Source organism: Marmota monax, unplaced genomic scaffold (assembly GCF_021218885.2).
Source record: "Marmota monax isolate L192 unplaced genomic scaffold, Marmota_monax_Labrador192_F-V1.1 WCK01_AAM20220418_F8-fsc02129, whole genome shotgun sequence".
NCBI lineage: Eukaryota > Metazoa > Chordata > Mammalia > Rodentia > Sciuridae > Marmota > Marmota monax.
Window position 1 is genome coordinate 4,044 of NW_026692164.1, and position 13,606 is coordinate 17,649.

The 13,606-nt window shown below is 42.8% G+C and overlaps 2 long non-coding RNA genes across 3 annotated transcripts; one reads left to right on the top strand and one right to left on the bottom strand.

The window, feature by feature from the left end:
- Positions 1-3,200: 3,200 nt before the first annotated feature.
- Positions 3,201-11,791, bottom strand: LOC124076791 (uncharacterized). 2 transcript variants are annotated; one of them, XR_006846464.2, is made up of 4 exons: positions 11,270-11,790; positions 10,354-10,418; positions 7,329-8,153; positions 3,201-3,315 (listed from the first exon to the last, which is right to left on the bottom strand). It is a non-coding gene; the product is annotated as an uncharacterized LOC124076791 (long non-coding RNA). The 2 variants fall into 2 exon arrangements; XR_006846465.2 differs by lacking the exon at positions 3,201-3,315 and adding an exon at positions 6,872-6,993 and having other exon boundaries at positions 11,270-11,791.
- LOC131423335 (uncharacterized) lies at positions 6,865-12,753 on the top strand. Its single transcript, XR_009224741.1, has 3 exons — positions 6,865-6,945; positions 10,385-10,721; positions 12,322-12,753. It is a non-coding gene; the product is annotated as an uncharacterized LOC131423335 (long non-coding RNA).
- Positions 12,754-13,606: the final 853 nt, after the last annotated feature.

Here is a 13,606-nt window from a genome sequence, read left to right on the forward strand (position 1 = left end):
TCCCAAAAGGAGATGGGAGAGAATCCCCTCCTTCCCTTGTATGGGGTGGAGAAGCGGAGGGTGGTGGAGGCCTTTGTGAACACAGCATATTCCTAGACTTGCTCAAAACCAAATCTCTGTGATGAAGGAAGTAAAATGCTTTGACTCTAAGACACTCAGACTCCCATGGTCAATATCACTAAGGAGGATATTGCACACTGAATAAAACCGACCATGCAGGGGATTCAGTTTCATTTTGTTGCATATGGATGGAAGGAGACCCTCATTGTTATACAAAATTACATATAAGAGGTTGTGAGGGGAATGGGAAAATAAACAAGGAGAGAAATGAATTACAGTAGATGGGGTAGAGAGAGAAGATGGGAGGGGAGGGGAGGGGGGATAGTTGAGGATAGGAAAGGTAGCAGAATACAACAGTTACTAATATGGCATTATGTAAAAATGTGGATGTATAACCGATGTGATTCTGCAATCTGTATTTGGGGTAAAAATGGGAGTTCATAACCCACTTGAATCTAATGTATGAAATATGATATGTCAAGAGCTTTGTAATGTTTTGAACAACCAATAAGAAAAAAAACAGACCATGCTTCAACCTTCATGTGATAATACTGATCACTTAAAAAGTATTGAGGGATACATACTTTTAAAATATTTTACTGTGCATTATTTGATCCAGGATGCTTGAAAAAGCATAAATAGGGATTCCTAAGTAAGTCTTTAAGGCACAGAACCTATGATAAATATCTTGTAATGGGGACAAGATACCAAGTCACTTACATCAAATATATTTGATTAAAAATACTTTGATTAAACCAAAAATAAATGTTGATAAATGAATTTGGAACATTGTATGATGTGTTTTTATTTTATTTTTAAATGTTTGGTTGTTTGGGTTGAACTCAGGGGTGTTTTACCTCTGCACTATATCCTTGGTATATAGTTTGTTTATTTTTTTATTTATGAGGCAGGCTCTCACTAAGTTGCCAGTGCTGGCTTAAAACTTGCTATCTGTCTGAGTTAGACTCCTGTGTCACCTGGAGTACAGGTGTGTGACCTAATGCCCTGCTAATGTTTTGTTTTTGATACCGGGTTAAACTCAGAGGCACTCAACCATTAAGCCACGTCCTCACATTTTTTGTATTTTATCTAGAGACAGGGTCTCACTGAGTTGCTTAGGGCCTCACTTATGTTTTTTTTTTTTAATTTTTTATTGTTGGCTGTTCAAAACATTACATAGTTCTTGATATATCATATTTCACAATTTGATTCAAGTGGGTTATGAGCTCCCATTTTTACCCCATATACAGATTGCAGAATCACATCAGTTACACATCCATTGATTTACATATTGCCATACTAGTGTCTGTTGTATTCTGCTGCCTTTCCTATCCTCTACTATCCCCCCTCCCCTCCCCTCCCCTCCCCTCCCCTCTTCTCTCTCTGCCCCCTCTACTGACATTCGTTTGTCCCCCTTATATTATTTTTCCCCTTCCCCTCACTTCCTCTTGTATGTACTTTTGTATAACTCTGAGGGTCTCCTTCCATTTCCATGCATTTTCCCTTCTCTCTCCCTTTCCCTCCCACCTCTCATCCCTGTTTAATGTTAATCTTCTTCTCATGCTCTTCGACCCTACTCTGTTCTTAGTTACTCTCCTTATATCAAAGAAGACATTTGGCATTTGTTTTTTAGGGATTGGCTAGCTTCACTTAGCATAATCTGCTCTAATGCCATCCATTTCCCTGTAAATTCTATGATTTTGTCATTTTTTAATGCAGAGTAATACTCCATTGTGTATAAATGCCACATTTTTTTTATCCATTCATCCATTGAAGGGCATCTAGGTTGGTTCCACAGTCTAGCTATTGTGAATTGTGCTGCTATGAACATCGATGTAGCAGTGTCCCTGTAGCATGCTCTTTTTAGGTCTTTAGGGAATAGACCGAGAAGGGGAATAGCTGGGTCAAATGGTGGCTCCATTCCCAGCTTTCCAAGAAATCTCCATACTGCTTTCCAAATTGGCTGCACCAATTTGCAGTCCCACCAGCAATGTACAAGTGTACCCTTTTCCCCACATCCTCGCCAGCACTTGTTGTTGTTTGACTTCCTAATGGCTGCCAATCTAACTGGAGTGAGATGGTATCTTAGGGTGGTTTTGATTTGCATTTCTCTGACTGCTAGAGATGGTGAGCATTTTTTCATGTACTTGTTGATTGATTGTATGTCCTCCTCTGAGAAGTGTCTGTTCAGGTCCTTGGCCGATTTGTTGATTGGGTTGTTTGTTATCTTATTGTCTAATTTTTTGAGTTCTTTGTATACTCTGGATATTAGGGCTCTATCTGAAGTGTGAGGAGTAAAGATTTGTTCCCAGGATGTAGGCTCTCTATTTACCCCTCTTATTGTGTCTTTTGCTGAGAAAAAACTTTTTAGTTTGAGTAAGTCCCATTTGTTGATTCTAGTTATTAACTTTTGTGCTATGGGTGTCCTATTGAGGAATTTGGAGCCCGACCCCACAGTATGTAGATCGTAGCCAACTTTTTCTTCTATCAGACGGCGTGTCTCTGATTTGATATCAAGCTCCTTGATCCATTTTGAATTCACTTTTGTGCATGGCGAGAGAAAGGGATTCAGTTTCATTTTGTTGCATATGGATTTCCAGTTTTCCCAGCACCATTTGTTGAAGATGCTATCCTTCCTCCATTGCATGCTTTTAGCCCCTTTATCAAATATAAGGTAGTCACTTATGTATTTTTAAACCACAGAAATAAAGGCCTCTATGTGCTTGTGTACTTTTGCTGACAATCAAGGAGCTCTACACTCTTCATGTCATTTTCTCATGTGGCCAGCAGGGGGGCAGTGCCTGACTTCCTGCCTCCATGACACTGCCTATTGCAGAAGGTTTGCAAGTTTTGTCATCTAGAGAACACGTTTAATAATGTAGATCATTTGTCTAAAAATACTTATTTGCTTTTATTCTTTATTATGATTTGGAAGCTGATGAATATCTTCTACAAGAAACAAACACATGGTCATCCACTAGCTGGAAGATGTGCCTGTGTCACCCGAAGACATGAAAAATGATGGGTCTACCCCACATCTCTGTTTGCATCTCCCTTCTTTCTCCATCCATCATGTCCAACATCCATGTAAAACATCTCATCACAGTTAGATATTATGTATCACACATTTCTTCTGTCGTGTTGTTCTTTTCATGATGGGAATCTTCACTGGAATGTGATCTACTCCTCAGAGACGGAATGTAACAGAAATGACGAGGTCCTATGACAGGCCATCTGCAAGAGTTCTCATTGGACCTTTGTCAAATGGTAGATCTCATGGTTAGTATGGTGAGGTCTGGCACACACTGTCCACTATCCCCAAAACTCTGAGCTTTCTCTTCCCTGGGAAAGTTTTGCTAAAATCCTTTATGTTATGAAAGAACATCAGGTCAGAATAATGAGATTGGTGAGAGAGAGAAGGTTATGATTTTAATCACCTGTACACAAGAGTTTATCACTCTGCATTGTGTTACGATCCTTGGTGTCCCTCCCAGACAGTGACCTCAGAGCAGAGTCTATGCCTTAGTTCCAATTCTATCTCAAAGAGCAGTTGCTAAATACTGATGAATGAATTAACTTCCTTGAGACCCATGGTCTGACAGTTTGGAGAACCTTATTGGAATTTAGTTAGTGAAGCTATTCTGAGGGATACTCTAATGGTGGATATATGTTTATTACACATTTGTCCAAACCAATATAATACTAAGATTGAGTCCTGTGTAAACTAGTTTACACTAGAGATAATGTTTTTTTTTTTCCAATTCACCAATTGTAACAAATACATCAAATTTGGTGAGAGGTGTTGATAATGGGCAAGATTGTATATGTGTGGGGTAGATGGTTTATGGGATATCTCTTTGCCTTCTGCTCAGTGTGAGGAGCCACATTGAGTTACCACGGCTTCCAGTCCTGATGCACCAGGACTGGAAGGGATCTGAAAGATCACTGTAGTCTGGCAAGGAAGTTCCATGACTCGTGACTCGGTCTTTTCCCTCACTCAGATAGCAAGGCCAGTCTTCTGGCATACCCCTGGGGTTGAGCTACACTCACCTATTCTTTTTGTAACCCTACCCCTTTGCCCTGTTTGGGATAGAATGTTCCACAGAAACTCCCTTTGTGTGTCCCCTTCTCTTGCTCTGCCTTTGCGTGTGGCCTTCCTAGATGTCAGGCAACCTGCCAACAGCAGACATCACAATTAGACTCAATCCCCTGAAACCTGACCCTTTATCTCATTTGAATGGATTCTTCCCAATAAGAGGGTTCAGCATGTGATCCCCTCTCTCTTTCCATGGACCCCTAAGGTCAGAGAAGCCACCACAGGACCTAAAGAAAAAGGCATTTCTCTGTCTCTGTGTGATTATTTTGTGCAGCCCAGTTCACCTGGAGTGACCCTGAGTGTTTAGTCATGGAACACAACAGCTCAGTTTTACTGTGAACCCAAAAATGTTCTAGGAAATAAAGTCTATTTTAAAAAATTCTATGGCACAACTAGTTTAAAAGCTAGAAGAATAAAACACAGAAACATCGTAAGGAAACTAAAATTAGAATGACCAAATTGTAATAAAAAAGAACAGAACTGAAGTTGCAAAAATACTCCCAAAGACATTGGACATATCTGAGAAGAGGCCCCCAGAATACAGAGAAAAGATGTAACAGAGGAAACAATGTGAAAGGAGTTTACAGATGCACCGTAGAGACAATCCTCCTCCTCCTCCTCCTCCATTCAGTGATAAATATGCATCACATATAAGGATGTCATTTCAACAGAGCTCTGCAACAAAAACCATGCTGAGAAATACACTAGAAAACTTTCCTAAACTGGGTAAAACAAAACTATGCTCTTATCATTATTTTGATTTCCTCTATTCACCTTCATTTAGTGTGAACTCTTTGATCATGCCAACCTCTTAGTGTAAACACAACTCATTGTGAGAGTGAGGTGAGGTTCAGTGACATAGAGCTCTTGCCTCTCATGTGCAAAGCCCTGGGTTGGCTTCCTGGTACTTCATAGATAGATAGATAGATAGGAAGAAATAATTTCATTGTACCTTGGTTTTCCCTTTTAAAAGACATTGTTTTCTTGATAGATTTAAAAATGTTTATTTTGTCTTCTGTGAACTGCCTTTGCCCTTTTTCAAAAACTTCTCTTTTGTTGACTTAGCAAGATGCTTGGGGAAGTGGGTAAGGTTGGTTATAAAGTCAAAATTGTTGATGGAGATGCTCAGGGTGGAAATCAGTTCCCTTATGCTAATTCATCATTCTTTTTATTTTTGAAAATGGTATGGCTATGCTTTTGTAAAGGAGGCTCATTAAGGTTCTGTGTTCAAACCTCCTAGTTTGAGTAGTCCCCTTCTGCCGTGTTGCACATGACTAAAACACTCGGGGTCACTCCAGGGGAACTTGGCTGCACAAAATAACCATGCAAGAGACAGAAATTCCTTTTTCTTCGGGGGTGCTGTGACGGCTCCTCTGACCTTAAGGGTTCACAGAACGTGTAAGAGAGAGAGAGAGAGAGAGAGAGAGAGAGAGAGAGAGAGACCGCACTTGCTGACCCCTCTTATTGAGGAGAAGTCATTCAAATGAGGCAAGAGGTCAGTTTCAAGGGGCTGAGTCTAGCTTTATGATGACTGACATCTAGGAAGTCTACACCCAAGGGCACAGTAAAAGAAGGGGACACACAAAAGGCATTTCCATGGAACACCTATCCCAAACAGGGCAAAGGGTAAACATCACAAAAGAACAGGTGAGCATAGCTCAACCCATGGGGATGTAGGAAGGCACATCCATGCATGAAGACACATTTGCTCGACCCTAAAGATCAGGGATACCGTCTATGGTTACCTAGGCAACCAGATCACAAAGTGACCGGCAATGCCACACCAATCATAAGGGGAGACAAATGATGGTCACATACTATGTCGGCCTCCCACACCCTTCTCTTCAGTGTGAGCTGGATTTAGTGTCTCTCAGGTGACCTATAGAACATGACAAAAGTTCATGTGGTGTCACCTCCAAGATTTATTTCTGAAATGACTGTGAATAACATCTCATTCTCTCCTCTTCCTTACTTCCTTCCTTCCCTTCTTCCTTCTTTCCTCCTCCTCCTCCTCCTCCTCCTCTTCTTCTTCACTTCTTTCTTCCTTTTTTCTTCTCTTCCTCATCCTTCCTTTTCCTCTTTCTTTGTTTCCTTTTTCTTGCCTCCCTAGGATCTGTGGTTCTGGGGAAGCTGTTGCTCTCTATGTCACTCCCTATGGAGAGGCTCACAAGTCTTATGACAGAGAGGACAATGGAGAGGGCAGAAATGAGGCCTCTGTCCTACCTGAGTCCCACCTGTAGCCATGCGGCAGAGATTGAGAACAGACCTTGCCATAACTAAGCATCAGCTGAGTCTGTGGCCCCAGCCTCATAAGAGATGGTGGAAGCCTCCAGCTGAGGCCTCTTGCATTTCTGATCTAGATAAACTAAGCCTACAAATGTTTGTGGTTTTATATGCTTTGTGTGGGATAATTTTTCAAATACTAGCATGTCACAGGTATGTTTGGCAAAACCCAAGGTTCTAACCCTTCCCTTGCCCATCCCTCCCCTCCTCTTATGTGTCCTCCTCTCATGTGTCTTCCCTCTACCCTCCCCACCCAGGACCCCATTTATCAGCTCTAGGCATCAATGTCACCACAGTAAGGCCTTTTCAGATGGCTCCATGTGGTGACTGCAGCCCTCCCTAAGAGCCCTGTGCTTTCCTTTGATATAACTCTTGGTCTTTTCTTCCAGTTATAATTCTCTAGTGATTTGTCCCTCTTCTTCTCCAGATTAGAGCTCCTGGAAGGCAGAGACCACATTGTTCTTTTTCTTTGCAGTTCGCAGGCCTAACTCAGCACATGGAACAAGGTCAGCACTTGGCGAATAGTGATTGGATAGATGAGAGGATCTGGAAACCTGTTGGAGCAGGTGCCAGTCAGTGAGCAGCTCAGATAGTGGAGATGGATGCTCCTCCTAGGAGGTGCCGTTCTGTGTGGTGGCAGGGAAATGGCCACAGAGCCCTCTGGTGGCTCTTCCTGACTGTGGGTGCTCCAGGAGAGCACAGTGGGCTCAGTCTCCCCTGGGTGGCTAGTGGTCACTGTACACCGTGGAAGAAAAACTGCCACAGGAAACAGGCTTTGCTGCAGTGACATCTAGGCCTCAGTTTAACAAATGCCTGGGGACAAAAATGGGGCCTGAAGGACCCAGGGACATTAAAGGGACTTTTCCATTCCTCTACTGGCCACACTCACCTGGGAGTCATTGTCCTCACAAAGCCTTTTCATCACTGCCAGGACAAGGACTTGGGTTCCAGTTCCACATGGGTCCCCGAGACTCCAATAAGGTGGTCTTTCTCCTCCTCCAAGGATGAGTGGTCCCTTAGGGCACCGTTCTGCTGTGGCCCACATCTGTCTTCCTGTCTTCTCTGCCCTCTGTTGGCCCTCCAGGGGGCAGAAAGCTTCCACCAAGGGCCAGAGCACAGTGTCACACCAAGGGAAGCTCAGATTGGGGAGCCTGTGGGACCTTGTGATGACCTACTCCAAGCTCCAGACTTTGTAGAGAAGGAAACTGAGGCCCTGGACCATGTTCTCCCCTTCCTGTCTTTTGGGGCTTTATTTGGTTTGTGTTTGGGGCTGTACTGGGTTAGAGCTCAGGGCCTCCACCATGCCAGCAACGCTAGACCACTGAGATACCCCAGAGCCACTCTGTTGCCCCGTGTGATGGTCCAGATTCAGCAGATCCCTGGGGCGGGTAAAGTGGAAGGGCAACAATTAAAAGGGCTAACTGGATCCAGTCAAGGCCAAACGCCTTAAGAGAATGGACCGCCAGACTTCCTATTTCCAATCACCCTCCATTTTTTCTTTGTATACCTTTTGGTCTCATTGTCATTGTACCCGTTGGTCTTGCCATCTTTCCTAGACATACCCGTTTAGAGTGGAAATGCCCCCTGGCAGTGAGTTTTCCCTCTCTTAACAGTTTGCATAGCCATCCTGTGGTCAGGAGCACTTGGTCGGCCACTTTCAGCTTGATTGAAGATTATTTTCTCTCTGGGTCTTGATTAAAATCAAGTCATCAGGCTGGAAGTGATGAATGCAAATTCTAGAATGAGAACCTGTGCAATGGTTTATAATAATCATACCACCAAAAAAATATATAGATAGGTCACTTTTGGGGACTTATGAGAAGCCCCTTAGCTTCTCTAGTGTCATCTGCCAGGGTGGGTCAGAGTCTTGCTGACCATATGCAGCTTCCCTTGGAAGCATCAGGGACATTTCATCCAGTGTGCTAGTTTCACCAGTCTTAAAGTAGGAGTACTGGGTTTTATATTTAATGTATATAACTTTAAAGTTATTTACCCCTTCCATTTCATTGGGGCCAGTGTTAGTATTGGAAGTCACCTGTGTGGGAATACCTGTGAGGAGGCACACAAAGAACAGACACAGACACAAATAGTGCCAGCAGACAGGAGGAGCAGAGAGGAGTGAGGTGAAGTGGTGAAGAAGTGCAGAAGTGGGGGGTCTGCCCCTCCCTGCCAGGAGTTTATTCACTCCAAGAACACCTACCTCCTGTTACCATGATGATATTCTAATTAGTATTTCTTTAGCCTGAATTCTAAATACTAAGTAATTAGTATTTCTTTAACCTTAGCTAACTGAGATAAGGTCCAGGTTAAGAGAAACACAGAGCCCCTTCTCTCCAAGGACATTGCTAAGGAAACCATCCAGTGCCTGCGTAGTTGTCTTATTACCTCAGAGGGAGAAGGCTGGGCATTTCCATCGTGGGAATCAGGGGAAACCTGTGAAGGACATGCTATGGCAGCCACCCATCCTGTGCCTTTGCACAGGAGTTTCCCAGTCACCAGGTATTACCTAGCAGCCAGGCATCCTGTGTCTTTGCATAGAAACTTCCTAGTCACTAATAATGTCACAATCATGAAGTTTGTAGACCCCAATCCCAAACACAGAATTCCCACACAGGCTTATATTTTTTTCTGTCCTATAGATGATGGCTTTTTTTTTAAATTCACTTAGGTTGTTCTGTCTTAAAGAAAGAATACTTCTTTAAAACACTAATAGGCAAAAGTTATAAAGTTCTATGAGAATACATAATGAAAATAACAAGACTGAAAACTTTTAGTTTGTATAACAGCTGTGAACCAAGAAACATAATTTCTACAATAATACTAATGTATCTTTGGTATCTAGTTTGCTTCCACAAAGACTCATAAATAACTCAATCACATGAAATCCTTTAAAAATTTCACTTTACTTACAAATTTATTACTACCCTAAATATTTTCAAATGATTTACCCAAACCTTTGTTTTGCTTATATCCCTATTTTGAGATCACAGAAATCTTTACAACAAAAATCTATCATTTGAACACAACATTGTTGAGGGCCACAGCCGAGTGGTGATGACGAATGGCATTTTGCCAGAAGGGAGTGGCTTCGGGTGCCCGCTGTTTTGGAGTTCTCGGGGATTCCTGGGGAGTTCGTGTTGGTTGGTGAAGTTCTGCTTGAGGGAGTTCCGATTGGTTGGTGTGTGGTGTTCCTGAGAGGGCTGCGTGGGTGGCATGGGGGGGGGAGTTCGGAAATAAAGTTTGTTCCTGCTTGAGTGGCTCCTGATTTGTGCCCAGCCAGACTGCGGCACAACATGAACTCCTATCATGGAGTAGGGTGAGAGACAGACACTAATCTCAGGTAACATGGGGCTCTTGACATCTAACACCACACCAGATAAATGGCCACAAGATAAACACTCCCACAGGTATTTTGTCTGGTTTCTCTGCTAGAGAACTGACACACAGCTGTTTACCAAACCTCTCCCTTTCCTGCACTGCACTCTCTGCAGGCAAAGAAGCTGTGGCAGGCAGGCAGGCTGGTAACCTCTGACACTGTTCTTAAAGCCACCAATTGATCCTCTGCTGACCATATCACACTGTCTCAATCTGAATCCAAACAAGTTTGTATCAAAGTCCACATCCTTTCTGCATTTTCAGTAATGCACCTGGGCATATTATCTGAATTACTATAGTACAGCACCCAACTCTCTGATAAGTCCCATCCCTCTTTAAGGAAACAAAGAAACCTTTTAATAACAAGTTCTAGAAACTGCATCAACTATACCTTCTTCATTCTAAGTATAACATAACTCTATTTAGAGTTTAAATTCCCCATTCTTAACGTCAAGCTATCTTAAAGATTCCTCCCTCCTCTCTCTCTCTTTAACTTGACGAATGCACATTTTTCTGTGAAGGAGAGGCTGAGCATTCACCTGACATTCTTTCTTCTGAATTCCTCTCCAGGGTCCTGTTCTAGGTGCCAGTTGTCACCCATGACCTGCGTGGGGAGGAAATAAGTAACTCTCTGAGTGTGAGCCCTCTGGAAGTAAAAAGTCTGAAAAAGTAATATCAAGAAATGAAGCAAAGTACTCAGGAAAATATTTACAAAGCCGGGCATGATAGGTGGGAGAGACCTGATGGGTCTAATCCTAACAAAGTGTAAGGGTCCGGCGAACGTTGGAGGAAGAGACCACCAAGAGACCGACTCATGCAACCACAAAAGGGGGTTTATTGAGGATCCAGCATGCTGGGGCTCCGTGCTCACTCAAGAAGGAAGAGCGGCCAAGAGCCCCGAGCAGGGGTTAAGCAGTGCTTAAGTACACTTTTTGGGGAGGGCGGGGGCTTTTCATACATCAGAGCAAATCATCATGAGGCGCAGGAAAATCAAACAACAATTCTCAAACATGATTAGTACATTCATTGGCAGGAACAGGTCAGGCGGGGGTGATAGGTCAGTTCTAAAGCGGGGTACACATTCAAACTGATTGGTTTAGGCCCTGAGATGCCTACGTGCCAAGCTGCACAGGGTCCTAGGTTATTTAACAACTAAATGGTCAGGGGGAATATCTACTGGGCAGTCCCGTGAATTGTCCTAACAGCTACAGGAATTTCAGGTTTTGAGTGTAGCATAGGAACTTAACAATACCTGATCCTTTACATTTTAACTCAGGCTTTGAAGCTTAGAAACTTTACAATGCCTGGTCTTTAACTTCAGTTTCTTTTATCCTTTCAAAAGGGGACAAGCCTGGAAATGCTTTATTTATAGTGAAACACACCAAAGAAATTTGTTGTGGGGAGGTAAACAAGAAGGGAGAAGCTATGAGGAAATTGGCCTGATTGGGGACTTACCATTTGGGCTGTCATTCTTCCTCCTTCAGGTAGCTGGTGCCACAGGGGTAGTTGGTGCACTGTGTCTCTCTCTATCTCTGGGGAGTTGCATTTGAACATGGGGCTGTCCAAGCCAATAAATTCCATGGTATCACAGCATTCTCTTTCAGCAGGACATTTTCCAAGGCAATGAAGCAGCCTCAGATTGATGAGATTACCCTGAGAGTTCTCTTAGGGGCACACCTCTGCTTCAAAATGGTTTAGACATGCTCAAAGTTTACTTGTGGTATCCCACTGATATCTCGTCCCCAGGGCTTGTCTTGTCACTGGGAAAGAATGTATTGGGAGAGGATCGAAGTTATCAATGTGTTGTCTTCTTGCTCATTCCCTCTTCCCAGGCGACACTATTTTGGGGTTTGTCATTTTCCATATCTTACACCAACATTCTCTCCTGCAAAGTCAGAGAGGGATTAATAAATTTCACTCCAACAAAGCCTTTTTCCTCCATCCAGCAGCTGTTCCATCCACTTTTAACTGGTTGACATGCCCCAGAATTTTTTTTCAGGTTTTTAGAAATATTTTTAGTTGTATATGAACATGATAACTTTATTTATTTATTTATATTTATGTGGTGCTGAGGATGGAACCCAGTGCCTCACATGGGCTAGGCAACTGCTCTACCACTGAGCCACAGCCCCAGTGTTAGGATGGCCTTAGGCCTGAGCTTAAGCAACTCCATTTTAAAAAACTCCAGTTTGAAACCTGCAGTCTCAGCAGGCACACCCACAGAGCCCTCCAGTATGGCCACAAACAAGTTACTTCCCCTCACCCTGATAAACAGAGTGAAGCCCCTGGTAGGCTGTCCTAGCCTGATAAGAGGGAAAGGTGAGAAGATCAGGGTGGAGACCACCAGACCAGGGTAAATGATGTCACTGAGAAATCTGGTAGTAGCTGATAAGGATTGAAAGGGGGGTCAAAATCCCCCATATTTAGTATAAATGATAGAGCAAATGAATAGGGATTAAGCCAACTGAAACAAGGACCTGACATCCCATCACTTGTCATTATTCCAGAGCCTCTGCGTGATCCTCACCCCTCTCAAACTCCACCGCCTCCTCTGGACCTTGATGAGAGCTGCAACTTCTCCCTATGCAACTGGTCTTCCATTCCACGCCAGGAAAAGCCTGCCTTGGTTCCGGACCTGATCACTGTGGTCTGAGTGAGTGTGCATCTGCTGGACTCAAAGCCTAAGACTTAAGACCTTTGAACTTAGCATGCAGAGGAAATGTCTGTCATTAGCCTATCATAACTCAGTGTGTTTTGCAGTGCTTAGAATTAATCTAGAATTGTTTGCTCTGAATTAACTAATCTAGAATTGTTTGCTGTGAATTGATTATGTTTATTGCAGTGCCTAGCATTAAGGATTGTTGTTTTCTTGATTAAGAACCTATAGAGTGAAATTGTATTGAGTCATTTGAATGAATAAAGCATTGAAATGGGCAGAAGTGCGTGGACATTCTTTATTTCTCCCCTCGACTGCATATGTCACAATTTTGCCCCCTCATGACACCCAGCCAGTCCTAGAAGTTTTGATAGAGACAGAATGTATAAATGGAGTATAGGGATTCTGGATGAAAAGCAAAGTAATAAAGCTTTAGTCCATTTTACTCATCCTTCTGAAGATCTCCCTGTGACCTCTAAGATGAAGTCAGAGTTTTGAGATGAGCCTAGATTCCTTCCTTCCTTTGCCCATCTCCTCATGGATTCTTGTTTCCCAGATTTGAAAAATAAAATCTATGGATAATAAGGGAAGGGAAGAGCAGAATCCCACCATGTGGGAGGGGGCCAGATAGCAGGAAAGCCCTATGCTGGTTTAGGAGCTTAAAAAACATTGAAAAAGTATCAAGGCTATTGGTTGTGGCCTTTACCTGAAGGTTAATCCCTGTAATTCTCTTATGGGTCACCCCCACTTTGAATTTTCCTGCTTCTGGGACTAAGGAGCTGCCTGGATTATTCCCACAGTTGAACCCCATCTCATGGCCATTTACCTTTGAAATAGACCTTGAAGGTATTTCTACTAGTTATCCTCCAGGTGTGGCCTCTGCATTTGAATAAGACCTCAACTGGGTCCCCTGATTTTTGATTGCTGACCATAGCTATTCTTATTCATCAATATTCTGCTTGGCTGGCCATCTAAAATATGTGGCTTAATAATTTCAAAGGCATCTTTTTTTTACCAGTTTAGATGGATCCTTTTTCTTAGAGTTTTATTTAAGTCACACAAACTGAAAGGCATTTGGATCTATTTATTAAACTTATGAGTTCTTATTTATCTATAAGCTAATTTTGATACTGTGT